Raw genomic sequence first — 26,082 nt, forward strand, 5'->3', positions numbered from 1 at the left:
AGCCTGCTATGGCAGCTGGGAAACATTTCTCCCCATTGTCTGATGTTCTTGGGCGCAGCTTCTTAGTTCCTTTGATAGAGGCTGCCCTTGATGTTCATTTTATGCAGATTTCAACTGGTAAAAAAGTACAAGGCAAGAAAGAAGTCTAGAAGAAAAATGTACACCTCAAAAACTTGTTAGCAGATGAAAGAGCCTTTTATTGGTCCTAAATTCTAAATGTTTGTTTCTGTCTATCTTGTACAAAACCTAGGTGGGTCAGCGCTTGCAGGAATGTGTGTAATTTTTGTCATTCCACTACTCAAGAAACGACATGTAGAGAACACATCGGAAGAGGCAAACTAAATTATTAAGAGAGACCTACATTTGAGCACAGAGCTCAGAGGAGATGGACTCAAGTGTGAAAGACCAAAGCTTTAAAGAAATGAGCAAATGCTATGAATTGATGAAGGGCATAGAAAAAGATGCCTATACGTAAACTTGTTCATCAAATTCCAATAGTCCCAAATAAGAGGGGTGCCCATGAATTCTCAAAAGGCTAAAAGAGCTACAAATGTTAAGTGTGAGTGATTTCACAAACAATGATGGCAAACACATGGAATTCATTACCTTTAGATGTAGGGATATATCGTGTTTTTAATTTGCATTTTCCTCATGGCTACTGATATTCAATAACTTTTCTTTTGCTTATTTGCCATCTGTATCTTCACTTTGGTGAAATATCTGTTCATGTCTTTTGACCATTTTCTAACTGGATTGTTTGTTTGCTTTTTTCCTGTTGGGTTTTGAGAGGCCTTTATGTAGTTTTGATACAAGGCATTTGTCAGATATGTGACTTGCAAATATTTTCTCCTAGTCTGCAGCTTGTCTTTTCATTCTCTAAACAGGGTCTTTCACAGGACCAAACAAGTGGAGGTTTTAAATTCCCATTTAGCAAAGCCTGACTTCTACTTGAGAGTGCTGAACAGGGCCACTCCATTGGTTATGGCTCATGAGCGCAGATCACGGGTCTAATTCCTGTTTGGCTGTGCTCACTCAGCTTTACAATAGCTCACTCACCATGGGCTTAACTCTATTCAGTGGCCACAGGTCAGTGTTTTTCAGGACATCACAAAAGGATGAGCTGAGAAAGAGTGGTCCACTGCTGAGAGAACAACTTGAAGGCAAGTCCCCAATGATCCGGAAAGTGATCTGTAGCATCATCCCCTTCTTAGATAACTGGAAAATGCACCATCATCAGTAGAGAGTGAAAGCCAACATTCAAAATGCTGGGAGACCTCTCGGGCCATTTCATCACAACATAAAGCAACAAGCAGATGTGAATTCATTGGGTGAATTTAACCAATACAGAGAGCCAAAACACACATGGAATTCCAAAACAGAAATAATCTCAAGTTGGAAGCATCTAGTGCCCTTGTCTACAATGATTGCTTTCACCACATAAAAGTCAAATCCACTCCATGAGGCAAATCCTGCCTGGGCTCAGATTGAGGGCTGCTGCCATGGAGACCACAAGAGGGGAGATTTTCTGACAGGCTGCCGGCATGAAAGGAATGGATTACAGCTCCATCTTATGTAAATTTCCACTGGGGAGAAAAAGATTAAAAGGAAAATAATCATGCTTTAGTCATTCTCATTTAGGGTAATAAGATCCTTTAATTCCTTCTTGGAAAAAGAGGCAACAGCTGTCCTGTCATAAACGCTAAGACACTTTCCTCGACATTTTTCAGGAACCCAATCTTTAGCTGAAACTTTGACCTAATGGTTGCACTGAGTTTATGTTTTTAAGAGGAAGATAGATTTTCTTTAAACATCTGACATAAGCCCATTGGCCCCAGACATGAAGAATTAAGTACGAATTGTACCAACCTCAGTTTCTGAAGTGGACAGAGAAATTTTATCCTTCCTGCCACACCATGTCCAGGCCAAGTGGGTCTGAAGGAGGGTGAACTATTAGGTAAACACTATTTCACAGGGTCATCAAGTGAACGTTGGATGTTTTCTCCTACAGACTTTATTCTCTTTTCACTTTGGCTGCAATGCCCAACTTTCTTGAGGGATGCACCTGACCCCAGCTCTCAGCCCACATGGTCACTTTAAGTTACTTTAATGAATGACCGTATCTCATTTACACAGCTTATTGTTGTAGCTGCTTTATTATTATCATTATTATTATGGAACTGCTCCTCAGGCAGGGTAACCTGCTCAAGGTATCAAAGCTGATAAGTGGGAACCCCAGAACTGGAACCCTGGTGGTCTTATTCCAGAGTCCATATACTCAAGTGTTCCTGCTCTGTGCTTCTGCCAGGTTGAATGTCCCTCTCTGATCTCCACCTATTATTATCCCAAAATAATAGCTCCTCTTAATTGTTTTTTTCAAGGGCACAGAAGAAGTATGCAGTGTTTCTTAAGTGAATCATCTAGAGAAGTTTATCTTATTTTGGGAATTCTACCGGCAGCTTAGGGTAGGGGAAATTTTGTTTTTCCCTGACCCCCTCTAGATTCTATAAGGAAGAGAAAAAGATAGTGAGAGGATGAGATAGAAATGATTGTATTCTCTCTTTGCTCAGGTAATGGGGAAGCAGCTTGCAAGCTGTGAAGTTTAGAGTAATTCAGGGAACCGAACTTGCAGCTGTCAGAGATGGTGCCCAGTGTCTAGGTACACCAGCCTCTGGGCCCAGAAAGAGCTGGAAGTCGAATGCATAGCTCAGATCCCCAGGAAGGTGGTAGAGCCAGGACTCACGTATCAGAGTCATTTAATACCCATGAGAGCAGGGGTTGTGTCAGTTTTGTTCACTGGCTGGATCAGCTGGATTGGTTCCTGGCTAACGTCCATAAACACTTGTTGAATGAACAAATGAATGAATGAATGCCAGCAGATGCTGGCAGGACTTCTATTTCTTCAGTCATCATGGAGGTGAAGAACATCAAAAATAGGAGGATTTAGACACTCCTCAGGAGTTTTCAGCTGCCATATATCCTGACTTCATACTCCTAATAATTATGTTATTTAATTCAATCTTTCTTTTTAAAAAGTAACTCCCTTTTCTTTATCTTCAGATTTCCATCCCACCTGCTAGCTCAAGTCCTTTATGGCCTAAAATACCTTACCTTGATCCTGTATCTTTGTCTATAACCTCTCTATTTCTACTTCTCCTTTTAGCCAAATTCCTTCGGTCATTTATAGTTTTGTTTCCTTCTCTTTTTCTATGCACTTCCTCAAACCCGTTGCTGACCACTCCCATCGCCCCGCCCCCAGTCCCCACAACCCCACCAAAGTATTGTCATCAGTGTCCAACATTTTACCAACCTAGTGAAGACACTGCAGTTCTTTATATTAATGAAATACATAATACTTTAGTTGCATTTGAAAGAGCTGCCCATTCAGGGTGAAAATGATAGTTGTGACATCATTTGATTCTGATTCTACTCCTAATTCTCTGACTACTCTTTGTTTGCAAGGTTTCTCTTCCCTTGTTTACGTGGTAGGTGGGGTCCTATGCTGTTCCATCTTCTGGCCACTGTTTGTCTTGCTTGTTTCCTTACCTAGGCCCTGTGTTTTAGCTCACAAATGGTCACATGATCCAACCAAGCCAATCAAAGTCTTCCCTGGGAGTTTTGTTAGAATTATCAGGAAGCCAAATTCTCCTTTCTTGGAGACAATTGGCTTTAAAAATCACATCAGTCTGGAGCTGCCAATGACTATTTTCTCTAGGAACAGAGAGCTAGTCTGAGAATAAAGTCAAAACATGGGAAAGCAGCATGGAGAAACATGTTGTCATCATGTTGCTCCTGGATCTAGCCATATCTGAAGCTTAAATTAATCCTGGATTCTAAAGTTATATGAATGAATATATCCATTTTTAAAAGCAGGTTTGAGTTGTCTTTCTGACACTTGCAACCAAGAATTTTGAAAAATATACCTTCCACCATCTTCCTATTTCCAGTGTGGTCCTCACATCTACAACTTCTCCACTCTGCTGCCAGAGGGATTAATATAAGATGTACAACTGGCAGTGCTATTCCCCTGTTTAATATCTTTTAATGGCTCCCCAGAGCCTACTCAGGGGAAGCAAACTCAAAAGTCTTGAGGGAACAGGCAGATGATGTAAATAAGGGAAGCAGGCCGGGTGGAATACAGTAGAAAGAGGTTCATCTGGAGGTAAGTGCCCTGCCTCCAGCCAGGGCATTTATCAGTGTATTCAGAATGCAAACACTGTGTGCCTGTCAAACGCAGCACATCTGAAGGTTGGGTTTGGCCTCTGGGCTCTAAGTTTGCAATGTCTGGCCTATGTTGCAAGTTCAAGCTCCTGCACACTGTCCAGGAAGCGTTTTCAGTCAAGCCGCTGACAATTCCGCAGTCAAGCCGCTGACAATTCCCAAGACACATTTCCCGCCATAAGATGCTCTGGTAATACTAAACTGGTGCCAACATTTTTTTCACTGACCCATGCTTTTGCTTATGCTGTTCCTTTACCTGGATCCTCATTCCACCGCCTCCTTCTATCATCATCTTCATCTTGCTAAATCCGACTTGTTCTTCAATATTCATCTCAAGTGTTATCAGTTCCAGGGATCCTCCTCTTGACAAGACAGTTGTCCTTCCTCCATGCTTTTACAGCTGGCCATATTCTTCTCTGTCACTGCATCCGATATGTGTGCCAGACCTTGTTGATGGCTTACTCACAACCATTGCTTCTCCTGTTTACTTGCTGGCAGAATTTGCCTCTCTCAACAAAGGCTGAAAAAACCTGATACTCTTTCCCAGCCTGCCTTGCAGCTAAGGTCTGGGATGTGATCCAATCCTGCTCAGAGGGGTTGGATGGGAAATCAACTAATGGACTCTTGGGAAAAATTTACCTCCATGGCAACAAAGAAGTGATGCAGAAAACGCCCTTCCTTTTCATTTCTTCCATTTAATATAGTTCTATGAGGAGTAATGTTTGGAGCTGCAACAGCCATCTTGTGGCTATGAGGATAAAGCCAAGAGAGTCTCGGAGAGGGTGAAGCAGATCCCTGCAATCCTTGAGCTGCTGAACCAACTTGGGAACTTATCTTTCAGACTTTTTGGTATGGGAGATATAGTAATAACAACCTGTTGCCTAAGTCACATTTTAGGGGCTATTCTGTCACTTGCAGGTGAAAACATTCTAATTGAGTCAACATATTATGTTCACATTGCCATTGTGCTTTTCTTTTCTATTATTCTGTAAGTTATTTGTGGAGAAGTATGATCTCACACTCATATATATTTTTTAACATCTTTATTGGAGTATTATTGCTTTACAGTGGTGTGTTAGTTTCTACTTTATAACAAAGTGAATCAGTTATACATATATCACACTCATATTTTTATCACTGATGTCTAACACAGAGTAGGGACTCAGTAAATTAAAAAAAATTTTTTATTGAAGTATAGTTGATTTACAATGTTGGGTGACTCAGTTATACATATATATATTCTTTTTCATATTCTTTTCCATTATGATTTATCACAGGATATTGAATATAGTTCCCTGTGCTATACTGTAGGACCTTGTTTATATATCCTGTGTATAATAGTTTGCATCTGCTAATCCCAAACTCCCAATCCTTCCATCCCCCAGTATCCCCCCCCACCGACCTTGGCAACTACAAGTCTGTTCTCTATGTCTGTGAGTCTGTTACTGTTTCGTAGATATGTTCATTTGTGTCATACGTTAGATTCCAAATATAAGTTGTATTATACAGTATTTGTCTTTCTCTTTCTGACTTACTTTGCTTAGTGTGATAACCTCTAGGTCCATCCATGTGTGATGTTCATCAAAATATTTATTTTTCCATAATTTTCCCACCAGGAACTTCAGTAAACAGTATGTGCCAGACAATGTCTGTCCCATTTAGGAGATAGCCCCAGAGTGTTGGGGAGTGGAAATGTCAGTGAATCATATATGGGTAATCCCCTGGGGATTTAAGGGAATGAAGGATCTGGTACAAGTATAATGTCATCTCAGTGGAATTGACTAGTACTATTCAAATTGTTTATTCAGACCTTATGAAAGTTTACTGCAAAGCCTAACACGTATATCAGATGAAAGTTGCATTGGTTGGAGAAGGGAAGAGGAGCTGGGTGCTTACATCCCCCTCCTCCATGCTGGGCTTCTCTCATGTCCTGCTGTTGTCCCTAAGGCCCCTTTTCTGACCCTGTCCCCAGGGCTCAGTGAGACAGAAGTGAAAGCCGCTTTCATAATCAAATCCATCAAACGCCTTGGACTTCTCTTGATCCTTAGCTACTGCCTAAACTCTGTCACTAAAAGTTGGAGGTTGCCCTTAGCTACTTGGAGGCTCGTGAGATTCCATTTTTATTAAAATGTTTAGAGCATTACACTAGCTTTGGCTAAAAATGGCGCAGCAAATCAAAAAGGCACAGTTACTTTGGAGAATCCATTTGGCAGCCCCAGTTCTCTAAGTACATACATTTAATTTTATGGTTTGTTATACAAATCATTTGAACTCATCATATCAGAGGGAGCCCATGTATTTTGGAAACCCCTGTAAACTAAGAGGAGACATTCTTTGGGCTGTTTTGTTCTTACTTGTAAGGGAGAAATGTTACTTTAGATTTCAACGTTGACTCACAGCGAAGCCATTTCCCTTTTCTCATTTCCACATCCATGCTAACTTAAATCCTAATTGCTTCAGATCTTCTTGGCTCTGAATTTTAGATAGTGGAGTCAGATCTTCATGTAATCCAGAGCCTCAGAGTCTGCAACTTCTGCAGCCAGGAAAGTGCCTTATATAACAGTGTTGTTAAGGTGGAGAATTTGAGTGGGGGTGAGCGTGGAGGCTGCTATGGTGATGACATTATTCCTAGATCATTGATGACCTTGACACACGAGAAGCCATGTCTGAGTATGTGTGGGTGTGTGTATTTTCTAAGGAGAGGAGGTTAGATTATATTTCCATTTTTTTTCATGGTCACCAGTTTTTTACCATTTGGTTTCAGAAAATTTAAGTCTTCAGCTTTGATGAATTACAACCCATGGCCAACAAACTCCCCTATATCCTCAAACTCTTGGCTGAGTTCCCCTCAGTTTTCCCTGAATCGTGTCTCTTCTCCAAGGAAACAATATTCTTGAAGCCCCCTCAATTTCAGTCTGTTCTTTCTCCCATACCCCATGTAACTCAGAGTGGAAAGATACTTTTTGTTTCCTCTTTCATTAACAACAGGACTTTGAGATCTTTATACTATTCCCTTCATGTTATAGCTCCTTTGCAGCCCATGTCATCTGTCTATCCATCCATCTATTGACCCACCCACACATCCATCCATTCAACAAATATTTGTTGAGCACTTTCTACCAGGAATTTTTCTAGGAGCTGAGGATACAGTGGTGAACAAGCCGAGCATGTCCCTGGTGTCACAGAGATTACAACAATAGCCAAATAAACACTAAATACAATGTCAGAAAGTGAAAGTGCTATGAAGAAAAATTGCAGTGGCCATGAGACTGGGCCTCTCAGATCTCCTTCTGCAGGGTGTGTGAGTGACTAAGAGCTCCAGCAGCCACGTTCTGAAATCCATTGCTGTGCTGCCTGGGACCCTGCTTCACAGGGTCTGCTCTCTGCCAATAATCGAGCATGGCAGGGACATTAAGATGGATGCAGGGCTCGTTGATGGGGAGCTTTAGCTTGAGTACTCTCTGACGGTCTTGTGGAAATTTTCTTAGAAGTGTATCGTAGTCTAAGACCCTCCCCCCTCCCCTCCCTCCCTCCTTCCCTCCCTCCCTTCTTTCCTTCCTTCCTCCCTCCCTTCCTCCCTTTCTTCCCTCTCTCCTTCACTCAGGAGCAGACCTTCATTGCAGCTCTTCCAGCCCATCCCAGTTATAGTAAGTCCCCTACATATGAACCTTCAAGCTGTGAACTTTCAAAGATGCGATCATATGTTCCATCAATGTCAGGCGTGAGTGAGATTGCAGCTTGCCCTCCGTCTCCCATTGCTGACAATCCTTCAGCTCTACCATCTCCCACCCCCTCTCCCTCCTCCAGTCAGTAACTCTTCTTGCCTGTTCACTCAATGCCAGCCCCTGTATGCCAGCTGTTGTACTGTACTACTGTACTTTTCAAGGTACTGTACTGTAAGATTAAACATGTTTTATTTTTTGTGTGCGTTTGTTTTTTATGTATTATTTGTGTGAAAAGTATTACAAACCTACTACATTACAGTACCATATAGCCGATTGTGTTAGTTGGGTACCTAGGCTAACTTTGTTGGACTTACGAACAAATTGGACTTACGAACGCGCTCTCAGAACGAAACTCGTTCGTGTATAGGGGACTTAGCTGTGCCTCCTTTTACTTTCTCATGTTTCCCCTGATAAAATTGTGCATTTCTTATCCCATCTTGGCATCTTTTTCCTGGAGGACCTGCACTAACACGAGACTAAGGCAGCCTGAAAGAAGACTTGTAGGGGGCGGTACTTCAGATAAGTGACCAGGAAAGGCCCCTCAGGACCAGTGGCATTTGTTTAGGAACTTGATTGGAGTGAGGGGATGATGCATGCAAACACCTGGGGGAGGTAGCCTTCTGGCAGAAGGAAGAAGGAAGAGCACATGTGGAGACTTTGAGCCTTGGCTTTCTGAGGGGTCCCTTAAAACTGCTGAGCCGTGGGGAGCAAGATTAGGCAGATCTCTGGGTTCCCTCCAAACTCACTCCCATTTCGAGTGGCTCTACCTTTATCTGCTTTGCATATTTGGCTTCCCCGAAAATTTTAGAGGAACAAAAAGTTCAGGTTAAAAAAAAAATACTCTGAAAACCAGTGTTCTGGATGAACTCTGTGATCTCTGCCCTATTTTATGACTCTGTCAGTCCATTGGCTACGGGAAGAATGGGCAGTGGAAGAAATTGCCTCTATTTGGAAGCCTAATTGTTCCACAGAGATACTGGATTAGTGTGAGGCAGGTGTAGATAAGGGGAATTAGAGTAAGTGATTAAAGGACTTGATGCATGGAGTCTGGTGGAGGGAGTGGGGCTTGATAACGTGGGAGAATTTCATGTTAAGCTCTGAAGCCCTGCAGTTGGATGGCAGCCAGAGCAGACTGGTATATATCAAGTAGACAGAAGTGCACAAAGGATGGCTGGGAGGGGGTGAGGGTTAAAGGGGTGTCCTCCATGTGCACTGGAGAGGTGTTTAGAAAAACAGTGTAGGATAACAGCTGTGCTCAAGGACTTTGGTTTCAAAATGTAAAATATTAATATTGCCCAGAAGAAAGGTTACAGAATTTACCTCTTGCCAGGGGAGGTTGATAACTGAACTTATAAAAATTTCCTGGCACTTTTTTTAGTGTTAAAACTATATTTTTTTCCCCTGAGTTTTCAGTAGAAAGAGAGGCTGGCAGTAGTAATGCAAAGACTGAGCTGGCTGTGAGAGGCTTTTTTTCCCCTCCAGCCCTGTTTTTTTTTGCTTTTTGTTTTTTAGTTGAAGTATAGTTAATTTACAATGTTATGTTAGTTTTGAGTGTATGGCAAAGTGATTCATATATATATACACACACACACATATATATATTTCAGATTCTTTGCCTTTATAGGTTATTACAAGATATTGAGTATAGTTTCGTGTACTATGCAGTAGGTCCTTGTTTACCTATTTACTATATAGTAGAGTGTATGTGTTAATCGCAAACTTCTAATTTATCTCCCCTCCCCCCCCACCCTCTGCTACCCCCTTTGGTAGCCATAAGTTTGTCTCCTATGTCTCTGAGTCTATTTCTGTTTTGTAAATAAGTTCATTTATATCATTTTTTAAAGATTCCACCTATAAGTGATACCATATGATATTTGTCTTTCTCTGTCTGACTTACTTCACTTAATATGATAATCTCTAGGTCCATCCATGTTGCTGCAAATGGCATTATTTCATTCTTTATTATGGCTGAGTAGTATTCCATTGTATATATACATCTTCTTTATCCATTCTTCTGTTGATGGACATTCAGGTTACGTCCATGTCTTGGCTATTGTGAGTAGTGTTGCAATGAACATTGGGGTGCATCTATCTTTTTGAATTAGAGTTTTCTCCAGATATTTGCCCAGGAGTGGGATTGCAGGATCATATGGTAACTCTATTTTTTTGTTTTTTAAGGAACCTCCATGCTGTTCTCCATAGTGGCTGCACCAATTTATATTCCCACCAACAGTGTAGGAAGGTTCCTTTTTCTCCACACCCTCTCCAGCATTTATTATTTGTAGACTTATTAACGATAGCCATTCTGACTGGTGTGAGGTGATACCTCATTGTAGTTTTGGTTTGTATTTCTCTAATAATTAGCGATATTGAACATTTTTTCATGTGCCTATTGGCCATCTGTATGTCTTCTTTGGGGAAATGTCTATTTAGGTCTTCTACCCATTTTTTGATTGGGTTGTTTGTTTTTTGATATTAAGCTGTATGAGCTGTTTGTATATTGTGGAAATTAATCCCTTGTTAGTAGCATTGCTTGCAAATATTTTCTCTCATTCCATAGGTTGTCTTTTCTTCTTGTTTATCGTTTCCTTTGCTGTGCAAAACCTTTTAAGTTTAATTAGGTCCATTTGCTTATTTTTGTTTTTTATTTCCATTACCCTAGGAAATGGGTCCAAAAAAATATTGCTGTGATTTATATCAGAGTGTTCTGCCTATATTTTCCTCTAGGAGTTTTATAGAATCTGGTCTTACATTTAGGTCTTGAATCCATTTTGAGTTTATTTTTTATTTTTATTTTTTTTTAATTTTATAGCTACTTTATTTATTTATTTTTGGCTGTGTTGGGTCTTCGGTTCGTGCGAGGGCTTTCTCTAGTTACGGCAAGTGGGGGCCACTCTTCATCGCGGTGCGGGGACCGCTCTTCATCGCGGTGCGCGGGCCTTTCACTATCGCGGCCCCTCCCGTTGCGGGGCACAGGCTCCAGACGCGCAGGCTCAGTAGTTGTGGCTCACGGGCCCAGCTGCTCCGTGGCATGTGGGATCTTCCCAGACCAGGGCTCGAACCCGTGTCCCCTGCATTAGCAGGCAGATTCTCAACCACTGCGCCACCAGGGAAGCCCTTGAGTTTATTTTTGTATATGGTGTTAGAGAATGTTTTAATTTCATTCTTTTACGTGTAGCTGTCCAGTTTTCCCAGCACCACTTATTGAGGAGACTGTCTTTTCTCCATTGTATATTCTTGCCTCCTTTGGTGTAGATTAATTGACCCTAATTGTATGGGTTATTTTTGTGCTTTCATTTTTTAATTTATTTTTTAAACATCTTTATTAGGTATAATTGTTTTACAGTGGTGTGTTAGTTTCTGCTATATAACAAAGTGAATCAGCTATACATATACATATATTCCCATATCTCCTCCCTCTTGCGTCTCCCTCCCACCCTGCCTATCCCACCCCTCTAGGTGGTCACAAAGCAGCGAGCTGATCTCCCTGTGCTATGCGGATGCTTCCCACTAGCTATCTGTTTTATATTTGGTAGTGTATATATGTCCATGCCACTCTCTCACTTCGTCCCAGCTTACCCTTCCCCCTCCCAGTGTCCTCAAGTCCATTCTCTACATCTGCGTCTTTATTCCTGTCTTGCTCCTAGGTACTTCAGAACCATTTTTTTTTTTTTATAGATTCCATATATATGTGTTAGCATACCATATTTGTTTTCCACTTTCTGACTTACTTCACTCTGTGTGACAGACTCTAGATCCATCTACCTCACTACAAATAACTCAATTACGTTTCTTTTTATGGCTGAGTAATATTCCATTATATATATGTGCCACATCTTTTTTTTTTAACATCTTTATTGGAGTATAATTGCTTTACAATGGTGTGTTAGTTTCTGCTTTATAACAAAGTGAATCAGTTATACATATACATATCTTCCCATATCTCTTCCCTCTTGCATCTCCGTCCCTCCCACCCTCCCTATCCCACCCCTCTAGGTGGTCACAAAGCACCGAGCTGATCTCCCTGTACTATGCGGCTGCTTCCCACTAGCTAGCTATTTTACATTTAGTAGTGTATGTATGTCCATGCCACTCTCTCACTTTGTCACAGCTTGCCCTTCCCCCTCCCCATACCCTCAAGTCCATTCTCTATTAGGTCTGTGTCTTTATTCCCATATTGCCACTAGGTTCTTCATGACCTTTTTTTTTTTTTCCTTAGATTCCATATATATGTGTTAGCATACTGTATTTGTTTTTCCCTTTCTGACTTACTTCACTCTGTATGAGACTCTAACTCCATCCACCTCACTACAAAAAACTCAATTTCGTTTCTTTTTATGGCTGAGTAATATTCCATTGTATATATGTGCCACTTAGGTTGCTTCCATGTCCTGGCTATTGTAAATAGAGCTGCAATGAACATTTTGGTACATGACTCTTTTTGAATTATGGTTTCTCAGGGTATATGCTCAGTAGTGGGATTGCTGGGTCATATGGTAGTTCTATTTTTAGTTTTTTAAGGAACCTCCATACTGTTCTCCATAGTGGCTGTATCAACTTACATTCCCACCAACAGTGCAAGAGTGTTCCCTTTTCTCCACACCCTCTCCAGCACTTATTGTTTGTAGATTTTTTGATGATGGCCATTCTGACCGGTGTGAGATGGTATCTCATTGTAGTTTTGATTTGCATTTCTCTAATGATTAATGATGTTGAGCATTCTTTCATGTGTTTGTTGGCAATCTGTATAACTTCTTTGGAGAAATGTCTATTAGGTCTTCTGCCCATTTTTGGATTGGGTTGTTTGTTTTTTTGTTATTGAGCTGCATGAGCTGCTTGTAAATTTTGGAGATTAATCCTTTGTCAGTTGCTTCATTTGCAAATATTTTCTCCCATTCTGAGTGTTGTCTTTTCATCTTGTTTATGGTTTCCTTTGCTGTGCAAAAGCTTTTAAGTTTCATTAGGTCCATTTGTTTATTTTTGTTTTTATTTCCATTTCTCTGGGAGGTGGGTCAAAAAGTATCTTGCTGTGATTTATGTCATAGAGTGTTCTGCCTATGTTTTCCTCGAAGAGTTTTATAGTGTCTGGCCTTACATTTAGGTCTTTAACCCATTTTGAGTTTATTTTTGTGTATGGTGTTAGGGAGTGTTCTAATTTCATTCTTTTTACATGTAGCTGTCCAGTTTTCCCAGCACCACTTATTGAAGAGGCTGTCTTCTCTCCACTGTATATTCTTACCTCCTTTATCAAAGATAAGATGACCATATGTGTGTGGGTTTATCTCTGGGCTTTCTCTCCTGTCCCATTGATCTATATTGCTGTTTTTGTGCCAGTACCATACTGTCTTGATTACTGTAGCTTTGTAGTATAGTCTGAAGTCCAGGCGCCTGATTCCTCCAGCTCTGTTTTTCTTTCTCAAGATTGCTTTGGTTATTCGGGGTCTTTTGTGTTTCCATACAAATTGTGAAATTTTTTGTTCTAGTTCTGTGAAAAATGCCATTGGTAGTTTGATAGGGATTGCATGGAATCTGTTGATTGCTTTGGGTAGTATACTCATTTTCACAGTGTTGATTCTTCCAATCCAAGAACATGGTATATCTCTCCATCTGTTTGTATCATCTTTAATTTCTTTCATCAGTGTCTTATAGTTTTCTGCATACAGGTCTTTTGTCTCCTTAGGTAGTTTTATACCTAGGTATTTTATTCTTTTTGTTGCAATGATAAATGGGAGTGTTTCCTTAATTTCTCTTTCAGATTTGTCATCATTAGTGTATAGGAATGCAAGAGATTTCTGTGCATAATTTTGTATCCTGCTACTTTACCAAATTCATTGATTAGCTCTAGTAGTTTTCTGGTAACATCTTTAGGATTCTCTATGTATAGTATCATGTCATCTGCAAACAGTGACAGTTTTACTTCTTTTCCGATTTGGATTCCTTTTATTTCTTTTTCTTCTCTGATTGCTGTGGCTAAAACTTCCAATACTATGTTGAATAATAGTGGTGAGAGTGGGCAATCTTGTCTTGTTCCTGATCTTAGTGGAAATGGTTTCAGTTTTTCACCAATGAGAACGATGTTGCCTGTGGGTTTGTCATATATGGCCTTTATTATGTTTTTATTTTTATTTTATTTTTTGAAGACACAAAACTTAATTTAATAGAAATTTCGTTTGTAGTTCTTACATTCTCAGTACGAGCCTAGCTAGAACCTGCTGCCCCACTCAGAAGTGGCCCAGTCCTGGGGGCAGGGGAGAAAGGAGAGAGGAAAGTCAGAGCTCAGGCCTTAGGAGCCCCATTCTTTCTCAGTGCTGGGGGGCTGGTGATGTCATCCTCTTCTCCTACCCCCCTGTGGGATCCAGGAAGGAGAGCAGATGGAACCTGGGGCCTGGGGCATCTCCTCCACACCACACCCCACGCCGAGTCCCCAAGTTGGAGGGGAACTAAGGGATCTGGGGAGATAAGGGGACAGCAGAAAGCAAAGATGTCAAATCAAGAAAGGTGAAGGCCAAGGGTGAGGACTGAAGGGGAATCAGAGACAAAACATCAGTTAAAAAGAACAAACAAACCAAAAAAATGTAGGGCGGGAAACAAAACAAAATCCACCCCAAATTGGAACCCACCTGGAAAAAAATGAAAGTTCTCCAGTCTCATAGAGACATTATTTTGCATGACGCATGGCTGGCTCTGTGGCTGGAGCACTCAGGCCTCAGTCCAGCCCTGGAGGCGGTGCTGTGGCCCCTGCAGCTCATCCTTGGCCTGGCCAGCGGCAGCATCTTCCTCCTCCTCCTCCACTTTCTCAGCCTCGTCCTCCTCATCGTCATCCTCATCCTCCTCATCTTCCTTGCGCTTCTTCTCCTCCTCCTCCTTTAGCCTCTGCTCTTCGTCTTGCTTGTCCTTCATTTGTTTTTCTGCTGCCTTCGTAACACCCCATGTCTCACTGTCAAACTCCTCAGCATACGCTTCATTGTTGGTGATGAGGAAGTTGTCAAAGATGGTGCCAGACTTGACCTGCCAGAGATCCAAGCCCAGTACAGCAAAGTTTTCATAGGCGTAGATGTTGCTATCGGGAATACTCAGGGTTGTCGATCTCTGGGTGGATCCAAATGCCCTTGTAATCTGGGTTGTCAGTCTGCCGGGGCTTCCACTCACCCTTGTGCTCTGGGTTCTGAATCACTGTTGGTTCCCATTCTCCATCCGTCTCTTCATCCCAGTCCTCGGGCTTCTTAGCATCAGGGTCAGGAATGTGCTCAGGCTTGTCCCAGTCCTCAGGCTTGGAGTCTGTAGGGTCATCAGTCTTGGCTCACTCGTCCGAGTCTTCAGGCTTTGCAGCATCAGGATCCTTTATCTTCTTGGGGGGCAAGAAATCCCAATCGTCCTCCAAGGAGCCTGACTCCACCTGGTTGTTGTCAACCTTTGCCTCATAGGTATTATCAGGCCACACAATCAGCATGTAAAGGTGTGTGAATTCATCATTTTTGCAACGGATATCCTTGTTGACCAGCACGTTCTTGCCCTTGTAGTTGAAGATGACCTGAACCTTCTTGGTGCCAGGGCCACAGGTGTCCGGGCCAAACATGATGTTGTATTCGGAGTCTCCACGCATATCTCTCTGGTCCAGACCATCTGGAAATAGCTTCACGTAGCTGCCCCCATGTTCGATGTTCCGTTCGCGTTTCATGGTGAACTGTACCACCGGTGTATGACCCTTATGCTGAAGGGCTCGAATCTGGCCGACAGAGTGTAAAACCTGGTACCCTGGCTTGTCTGCAGTCCTTTATCTTTCTCCTGGTCACCATAGAACTTGCCAGAACTGAGAACGAATTTGCCAAAATCTGGTTTGTGTTTGTATTTGATCCAGCGCTCAGTCCACCCGTCTCTGTCAACTGCTCCTTGAAATAAATGGCGGGTTCAGCGGTGGCCAGGCCAAGAAGGCAGAGCAGCAGCATGGCGGGCCGAGGGGGCTGTGGCGCGCGGACACTTTAAGTCGCTTTTCTAGCAGTAGCTCTGCAGTAGGAACTGGCCTTTATTATGTTGAGGTAAGTTCCCTCTATGCCTACTTTCTGGAGGGTTTTTATCATAAATCGGTGTTGAATTTTGTCGAAAGCTTTTTCTGCATCTATTGAGATGATCATATGGTTTTTATCCCTCAATTTGTTACTATGGTTTATCACACTGATTGATTTGTGTATATTGAAGAATCCTTGCATTCCTGGGATACACCCCACTTGATCATGGTGTATGATCCTTTTAATGTGCTGTTGGATTCTGTTTGCTAGTATTTTGTTGAGGATTTTTGCATCTATGTTCATCAGTGATATTGGCCTGTAATTTTCTTTGTTTGTGACATCTTTGTCTGGTTTTGGTATCAGGGTGATGGTGGCCTAGTAGAATGAGTTTGGGAGTGTTCCTCCCTCTGCTCTATTTTGGAAGAGTTTGAGAAGGATAGGTGATAGCTCTTCTCTAAATGTTTGATAGAATTTGCCTGTGAAGCCATCTGGTCCTGGGCTTTTGTTTGTTGGAAGATTTTTAATCACAGTTGCAATTTCAGTGCTTGTGATTGATCTGTTTATATTCTCTATTTCTTCCTGGTTCAGTCTTAGAAGGTTGTGCTTTTCTAAGAATTTGTCCATTTCTTCCAGGTTGTCTATTTTATTGGCCGATAGTTGCTTGTAGTAATCTCTCATGATCCTTTGTATTTCTGCACTGTCAGTTATTACGTCTCCTTTTTCATTTCTAATTCTATTGATTTGAGTCTTCTCCCTTTTTTCTTGATAAGTCTGGTTAATGGTTTATCAATTTTGTTTATCTTCTCAAAGAACAAGCTTTTAGTTTTATTGATCTTTGTTATCGTTTCCTTCATTTCTTTTTCATTTGTTTCTGATATGATCTTTATGATTTCTTTCCTTCTGCTAACTTTGGGGTTTTTCTGTTCTTCTTTCTCTAATTGCTTTAGGTGTAAGGTTACGTTGTTTATTTGAGATGTTTCTTGTTTCTTGAGGTAGGATTGTATTGCTACAAACTTCCCTCTTAGAACTGCTTTTGCTGCATCCCGTAAGTTTTGGGTCATCGTGTTTTCATTGTCATTTGTTTCTAGGTATTTTTTGATTTCCTCTTTGATTTCTTCAGCGATGTGTTTGTTATTTAGTAGTGTATTGTTTAGCCTCCATGCATTTGTATTTTTTACAGATTTTTTTCCTGTAATTGATATCTAGTCTCATAGCATTGTGGTTGGAAAAGATACTTGATACGATTTCAATTTTCTTAAATTTATCAAGGCTTGATTTGTGACCCAGGATATGATCTATCCTGGAGAATGTTCCATGAGCAAGTAAGAAGAAAGTGTATTCTGTTGTTTTTGGATGGAATGTCCTATAAATATCAATTAAGTCCATCTTGTTTAATGTATCATTTAAAGCTTGTGTTTCCTTATTTATTTTCATTTTGGATGATCTGTCCATTGGTAAAAGTGGGGTGTTAAAGTCCACTACTATGATTGTGTTACTGTTGATTTCCCCTTTTATGGCTGTCAACATTTGCCTTATGTATTGAGGTGCTCCTATGTTGGGCGCATAAATATTTACAATTGTTATATCTTCTTCTTGGATTGATCCCTTGATCATTATATAGTGTCCTTCTTTGTCTCTTGTAATAGTCTTTATTTTAAAGCTTATTTTGTCTGATACGAGAATTGCTACTCAGCTTTTTTGTAATTTCCATTGCATGTAATATCTTTTGCCATCCCCTCACTTTCAGTCTGTATGTGTCCCTAGGTCTGAAGTGGGTCTCTTGCAGACAGCATATATACGAGTCTTGTTTTTGTATCTATTCAGTCAGTCTATGTCTTTTGGTTGGAGCATTTAATCCATTTACCTTCAGGGTAATTATCGACATGTATGTTCCTATTACCATTTTCTTAATTGTTTTGGGTCTGTTATTTTAGGTCTTTTCCTTCTCTTGTGTTTCCTGTCTAGAGAAATTCCTTTAGCATTTGTTGTAAAGCTGGTTTGGTGGTGCTGAATTCTCTTAGCTTTTGCTTGTCTGTAAAGGTCTTAATTTCTCTGCCGAATCTAAATGGGATCCTTGCTGGGTAGAGTAATCTTGGTTGTAAATTTTTCCCTTTCATCACTTTAAATATGTCCTGCCACACCCTTCTGGCTTGTAGAGTTTCTGCTGAGAAATCATCTGTTAACCTTATGCTGATTCCCCTGTATGTTATTTGTTGCTCTTCCCTTGCTGCTTTTAATATTTCTTCTTTGTATTTAATTGTTGATAGTTTGATTAATATGTGTCTTGGCATGCTTCTCCTTGGACTTATCCTGTATGGGAGTGTCTGAGCTTCCTGGACTTGATTGACTTATTTTCTTTCCCATGTTAGGGAAGTTTTCAACTATAATGTCTTCAAATATTTTCTCAGTCCCTTTCTTTTTGTCTTCTTCTGGGACCCCTATAATTCAAATATTGTTGCATTTAATGTTGTTGCAGTGGCCTCTGAGACTGTCCTCAATTCTTTTCATTCTTTTTTCTTTATTCTGCTCTGTGGTAGTTATTTCCAGTATTTTATCCTCCAGGTCACTTATTGTTCTTCTGCCTCAGTTATTCTGCTATTGATTCCTTCTAGAGAATTTTAAATTTCATTTATTTTGTTGTTCATCATTGCTTGTTTGCTCTTTAGTTCTTCTAGGTCCTTATTAAACATTTCTGGTATTTTCTCCATTCTATTTCCAAGATTTTGGATCATCTTTACTATCATTACTCTGAATTCTTTTTCAGGTAGACTACCTATTTCCTCTTCATTTGTTTGGTCTGGTGGGTTTTTACTTTGCTCCTTCATCTTCTGTGTATTTCTCTGTCTTCTCATTTTGCTTAACTTACTGCCTTTGAGGTCTCCTTTTCACAGACTGCAGGTTCGTAGTTCCCATTGTTTTTGGTGTCTGCCCCCAGTGGGTAAGATTGGTTCAGTGGGTTGTGTAGGCTTCCTGGTGGAGGGGACTGGTGCCTGTGTTCTGGTGGATGAGGCTGGATCTTGTCTTTCTGGTGGGGAGTACCACATCCAGTGGTGTGTTTTGGGGTATCTGTGAACTTATTATGACTTTAGGCAGCCTCTCTGCTAATGGGTGGGGTTCTGTTCCTGTCCTGCTAGTTGTTTGACATGGGTTGTCCAGCACTGTAGCTTGTTGGTTGTTGAGTGGAGCTGGGTCTTAGTGTTGAGATGGAGATCCCTGGGAGAGCTTGCACCATTTGATATTACGTGTGGCCAGGAGGTCTCTGTTGGACCAATGTCCTGAACTTGGCTCTCCAACCAAAGAGGCTCAGGCCTGATACCTGGCTGGAGCACCAAGACCCTGTCAGCCACATGGCTCAGAAGAAAAGGGAGAAAAAAAAAAAAAGAAATAATAAAATAAAAAAGTTATTAAAATTAAAAATTAAAAAGTATTTTATTAAAAATAAAAAAGTAATAAAAAAAATAGAAAGAAGAGAGCAATGAAATCAATGAACAAATCCACCAATGATAACAAGAGCTGAAAACTATACTAAAAAAACCAAAACAAACCCCCCCCCCGCCCAAAACCCCAGAAGACAAATGTACAGACAGAACCCTAGGACAAATGGTAAAAGCAAAGGTATACAGACAAAATCACACAAAGATGCAAACACATACACACTCACAAAAAGAGAAAAAGGAAAAATATATATATATATTAAAAAAAAGGAAGAGAGCAACCAAATCAATAAACAAATCTACCAATGATAATAAGCTCTAAGTACTAAACTAAGGTAAACATAAAACCAGAAACAAATTAGAAGCAGAAAGCAAACCCCAAGTCTACAGTTGCTCCCAAAGTCCACCACCTCAATTTTGGGATGATTCATTGTCTATTCAGGTATTCCACAGATACAGGTTACATCAAGTTGATTGTGGAGATTTAATCCTCTGCTCTTGAGGCTGCTGGGAGAGATTTCCCTTTCTCTTCTTTATTCGCACAGCTCCTGGGGTTCAGCTTTAGATTTGGCCCTGCCTCTGTATGTAGGTCACCTGAGGGTGTCTGTTCCCTTTTGGGAAGTCTGAGGTCTTCTGCCAATATTCAGTAGGTGTTCCGTAGGAGTTGTTCCACATGTAGATGTATTTTTGATGTATTTGTGGGGAGGAAGGTGATCTCCATGGCTTAATCCTCCACCATCTTGAAGGTCCCCCCTATTTTTGTGTTTTCTATCCTGTCCCATTGCTCTATCTGTCTGTTTTTTTGTGCCAGTACCATACTGTTTTGACTACTGTAGCTTTGTATTATAATCTGAAGTCAGGGAGCATGATTCCTCCAGCTCCATTCTTCTTTCTCAAGATTATTTGGCTATTTGGGGTCCCCTCCAGTCCTTAAAAGACTGTGTAGGGAATGCCAAAACCACTGATAGGAAAGTGAATGTATAACACATTGAGAGGAAGATGTGTTCACCTAGTGAGGACTCAGGGAGACCTTGAAGTACACTTTAGAATTGTTTGTTTGTAAAAAAGAGGCTCAAATACAGTGGCTAAAACATACAAGGGTTTATTGTCTCATGTAATGTAATTTTGAGGGTAAGTAGTGTGGGGCTGCTAAGGAAGCTCCATGAATTAGAGACCTACAAGCTTTCTATCTTTCTGCTCTGTCATGTGCACCTACCATCCTCATGGTCCAAGATGGCTGCTAAAGCTTCTGCCATTATATCTGGATTCTAGGCAGTGGGAAGGAGGAATGGAAGAGGTCTGTCCTGTCTCTGTTAAGATGCCACTCAGAATGTTCCATACAACATTTCTGCTTATATATTATTGTCTAGAACTTAATTTCATGGACACACCTTGCTGCAAAGAAGGTTAAGAAATGAATGATAATGTTCTCAGTTTAAAATTTAGGCTTTAGTTCATAAGGAAGGACAGGAGAATGGCTTTTGGGAGGCAACTGGTTGTCTGAGTAAACTAAGGAGAAGTAGTTACATACCTGAAATGGAACACAAAATTCTGTCATTTGTTTACTGAATCATTCATTCATTTACTGACTCAATAATTCAACAAATATTAGTACTTAGGTACTGGGGACCTGAGCATGAATAGGACACTGTTTTTGTCCTCAGAGTGCTCCTTAATTGTTCAGAGATAAGGGCAATGGCATATGAGAAGTGATCTTACAGATCATTTTCTCTTTACAGTGATAACTAAAGCAAAAATTTAGCTCTGGTTGGGTTGGGGAGCTTTGCAGAAAAGGAGACACATGAACTGGGACTTAGAGAATGAGAGGAATTCTTCAAGAGCAGATGGGGAAAAGACATTTCAAGGTGGCAGCATCTGCAGAGTCCTGTTGGTGTGAAATAGTGTGAAGGACCCATTTGGGAACTGCAAGTCCAGCCACAGTAGAGCTGAAGAGATGGCAGAGGTGGACAATGAGACCCTTTTGTGTTCTGCTAAAGTCTTAAACAGATGTTTATCTGTTATAGTCTATTTGGTTCCAAAACAGGACTGAAGGCAGTCTAAGGCATTTAGACTTTATCCTCTAGCTAACAGAGAGCCACAAATGGGTTTTGGGCCATGGAATGTGGGCTGAAGTGGCCATGTGTCACTTCTGAGCCTTAGAAGACATCATTGTTTCTGCTTGTCCCACTGGGATCTTCCATCATGGGAAGAACATGCCCATTTCTTGGTGTTCCTTCAGCCCAGGCTCCAGAATAAAATGCATGGGGCAGACCTGAGCTTGACCCACAGCTTGAAGCTAACTATCCCAGCCATCCCTCAAAGCCATGAGAAACAAGTAAATGCTTATTTTGTTTGCCTCACAGATTTGTAATTGTTCATTAGTCAGCATTATTGTAGTAAAAGCCTACTAATACACCTGGTAATTAGATTCCTGTCTATCATTTCACACTGTGAGTGCTAGACAGGGGACATGGCCAAGCCTACCTGTTGGTATACCAGCTGGCCTTGTAGATAGTGGGAGGGAAATGCCTCACAAAAGTGGCATTTCACAAAACAGGGATGTGGGGCTCATTGGGATGTAAGCGCTGGCTTTCAGGTGAATGCCAGTGTTGGTTTAGCTCAGGGCTTCTCAACCTCTGCAATACTGATATTTTGTTATGTGTGTGTGGGCTGTTCTGTGCATAGTTTAGAAGCATCCCTAATCACTAGATTCTGGTGGCACCCTTCCCCCTAATTTGTGACAACCAAAGATATCTCCAGACACTGCCAAATATCTCTTGGGTGGCAAAAATCACTCCCAGCTGAGAACCACTGATTTAGCTGACCTGGCTTCAGTTTTTCTGTTAAAGATAAGCACAGAAGATGACAACAAATGACACCATTTATCAAGCAATTACTGAATTCCAGACATTTTATTAAGCACTTTCAGGAATTAATCTAATTTGGAAAAGTTATTAGTTAGCTAGGGCTGCCATCACAAAGTACCACAGACTAGAGTGGCTTACACAACAGAAATTTATTTTCTTACCCTTCTGGAGGCTGGAAGTCTGAGATCATGGTGTCAGCAGGGATGGTTTCTTCTAAGACCTCTCCCCTTGGCTTGGAGATGGCGTCTGCTCAGGTGGTCCTCCCTCTTCCGGTGTCTGTATCCTAAGCTTCTCTTCTTATAAGGACTGTGGTCATATGGGATGAGGGCCCACTCTAATGACCTGATTTTAACTTCATTACCTCTTTAAAAACTAATGCTCCACATACAGTCACATTCTGAGGCACTGAGGGTTTAGACTTCAACATATGAATTTTGGGAGACACAGTACAGCCATAACAGAGAGTTCACAAATGAGGAAACAGGATAGAGAGGTGAAGTAACACGTGCTTCAAGAACACATTTAGAATGTGGAAGAGGCAAGGCTGACCTGTCTAACTCCAGAATCAGTGCTCTTGACCATGCTTCATACTGCCTCCCCAAGAAGTCAATCCTGCGAGGGACTCAGGAATGTAGGCACTCTACAAGAGTTATGTGAAGAGTTTCTCTCTCTCACTCTCTCTATGTTTTATAGTGGGCTTGTTCAGGTGTGATGCTCACTTCCCTTACATACCTGTGCATGAGAAGAACCTCCTCAATAGTAGCTTCCCTCCCATGGGAGAAGCTATTTAGCTTGTAGGAAATTCTCAGCCACTGCAGGGCTGGTCTGGACAACTCAATTCACTTCCTAAAAATATGTTTCTAGACCCCATGCCTCTTTGATGAGCAAGAGAAAAAATCTTGAAAATTTCTACCCATTAATCTAGCAATTCCACTCTTGGAATTTATCCTTAGCAAGGAATCAAATACGTACACAAAGATTTATGCATAGTATATTTGATTTTAGAGTGATTTGCAAGAGCAAACATTGGATAGATATTGGATAAATAAGTGACGGCGTGTCCATATGGTGGAATGTTCAACTTGTAGATGAGTATTTTCTTCCAGGGGAAAAACTTCATAATACATTATTCTTTGAGAAAAAAAGATTGGAATGCCATACAGAGTATGATCCTGATTTCTGAAAATGTGTGTGCGTGTCACTATCATAGTGAACTAGTAGGGACTCCTAGGATGCAGTGGAAATGAATTGTATCCTTAGTCTCCCACTGTCCTGTCAAGCTTTTCTGTAGTTATTATCTTGCTCTTTGATAAAATTGGACTTCTTTTCACTTTGTCACTCTTATCTGTGAAACAGTCATCCAGTTACTTCTTTCACAAAAACCCAGGCTCTATTTAGTAATTAATAGGTCCACTCCAGTGTAAAGATTCAACCCCTCAATCTTCGATGACAATTTCCCTCCCCCAGCTCAGCTGGCCCCCGGAGTGAGAAGGGCTGTGGGCTGTTGTGTCTCTTTTTCTTCACTTGGCGCTTCTGTTTTCCTCCCATCTCCCCTGAGCTTCCTCTGCTTCCTCCAGAATTGGGAAGGGGGAGAGAGGAGGAAAGGGGCTGGAAAAGACTTACTGGATTGGCGTTGTTCTATCCCTTGGGGTCTGACAGCTGATTGATCTCGAATGTTCCTTCCTGGGTTCTTTGCAACCAGTCCTGCTCTGTTCCTGGTGGGCACCTGTAGTTTGCTTGACTGGGAGTTGTGTGTCTTCTGTTGGTTCCTACATGACTTCTTCATCTCCCACCATCCGGCGGCACACCTCCTGAGGGGCCAGCTCTGGTTCACAGGAAACTTCCCCACATCCTTGGCCATGACAACTTGGGGAGAGCAGGCAACCATCACAACCTGTGCTCACTCTGCCCTCAGAGCAGCTAGCCGGCCACGGCCCTTTAGATTTCTCAGGGTGAGTCAGACACCAGTCTACCAAGTCCCTCATGTTCTAGGAACACGCATCCAGCCTTCCAAGAGGTCACTGCAGGCCCTTTGCCTCGACTTTCAGTGAGATGACGGAGCCCCTCCCCAGTGGGGAGCATGGACGTCTAGACTTGACAACTCTCTCCCCAAATCCTCATCTGACAACAACCCCTCTCTCTGCCTTTCCAACTTCTTCAAGTTTCCGGAGGTGGATGGGTTGGGCTCTTAAAACCTGACTACGTTCTCCCCAAGTCTTGATGGTCTTACCCTCACTTTGAAACAGGAAGCAGCTGGCTCTTATTGTCTTGGGGTATCAGCCGATATCGAAACAGAAAGAACCCGTTTTTAACATCCTGTTTTGCACACAATAAAGAGGCAGACGGCATGCACACCAGTCTTGCAGAGGTGTCTGGGGGAGAAAAGAGGACGGGGGTCTGGCTAGAATAATCTTCAGGGTTCCTTCCAATCCAGAGATCATATGGCGGGCTAGCAGGGAACAAAAGAAAGTATCAAACAAATTCCCTGTCGTGTTGAAGGGACCAAAGCATCATAGTCGTAAACCATCGCACACGTTCTTGAGAGTGATAAATGTAGTAACAGGAAGTGTAAATAATCAAGCATTAAAGTTTGGAACTAACTTTATATCTCAGAATAGAGAAGAGTTAGCTCACCGCTGCAGAAAGTTCCCGGCAGGAAGAACGTATAAACTAAACAGAACAGAAAGAGGAGATGCGCCTCAGTTTCAGCCTCCGCAGCCTCTCCTCCCAGGATCCGGGCTTCCTTGTTCTCCCAAATGCCACCCTGCTAGGAAGTCATTCCCGATCTCTGTAGCTGGAGGTACACTTGTCATCTCTCACCCCCATTTGATCTACACGCCTGTTTTGCTCTGGCACCTGGAGGGAAACACACACAAATTATTATTATTGTTGTTGTTGTTATTGTTATTTCCAAGGCGCTGAGTTCGTTGTTGGCTGAGTCAGGATTAGAGCTGGGTTTCTGGGTTTCGACTACCAGGCTCTCCCCACCCCTCCTTCTGGCTTCTCAGGTCTTTCTCAGGCACCAGAAGCCTGGAAAGCGCTTTGCAGGATATTCCAATCCTGCTGGCATTTGTGTTGGGGATCTGTGCCCAAATCCATCTTGTATGTTTCCAACTCGGAGCCTCCTGGAAGGCAGTGCTCCCCAGAGGCAAGGAGAGCGGCCACAGAAAGCTGAACTCCCAGCGCTGGTCCTGCTGATGGGGGGCTGGCTCTCTCGTCCCCGTCAACCTCCCTTCCGTGTATCTTTGTATGAGCGTTTGGCCTGCGTTTCAAGCAGACCTGGGCTTGGGCGCTGGGCATGGAAATGAACTCCTGAGTTAGCTCTTGGAGAAAAGTGTAGGCCTGGCCTTGGGCCTGATTGGAGCTCCGCTTCTCTGCCAATGCTATGTAGAGAAAAGAACAGTTGTATTGAAATAACTGCATTTTTAAGCAGAGTCTATTCGAACCGCCTTATTTTACAAGATGGAAACGAAGCCTTGGAGAGGGGCAATCGTGCCCAAGTTCATACATCTGGTTTAGTAGAGCCACTATATAGGCCAGCTGGAGAGAGGTCTGAATCTCCTCCAACGTCGCCCCAGTGCCACCTCATCTGGGGCGAGTTCCCTGCTCCCCCCGGGCTGAGTTAGATGCCCCTGCGTGTACCACTGCTCTTATCCTTGACTGTGGAAACCCTGCACACAAAGCCATGTGTTCCTAAAGGGCCGGGACCAAGTGTTTATAATCCCTGGGTCTCCAGGAGAGGGTCCACTGTGGGCCTGTGGGGATCCCGTTCCTGGGGTAGGGATGGGGAGGGTACTGGCGTGGGGCTGGCTTTCCCATGGAAGGTCAGACC

General features: G+C 42.0%; 1 pseudogene across 1 annotated transcript; it reads right to left on the minus strand.

Annotated features, from left to right (window-relative positions):
• Positions 1-12,362: 12,362 nt before the first annotated feature.
• Positions 12,363-16,025, minus strand: LOC309615095 (calreticulin pseudogene; annotated as a pseudogene). Its single transcript has one exon. The product of its transcript is annotated as a calreticulin pseudogene (transcript).
• Between the last annotated feature and the right edge of the window lie 10,057 nt (positions 16,026-26,082).

The sequence above is a fragment of the Balaenoptera borealis genome, assembly GCF_965194805.1.
Source record: "Balaenoptera borealis genome assembly, chromosome: 17".
Classification (NCBI taxonomy): Eukaryota; Metazoa; Chordata; class Mammalia; order Artiodactyla; family Balaenopteridae; genus Balaenoptera; species Balaenoptera borealis.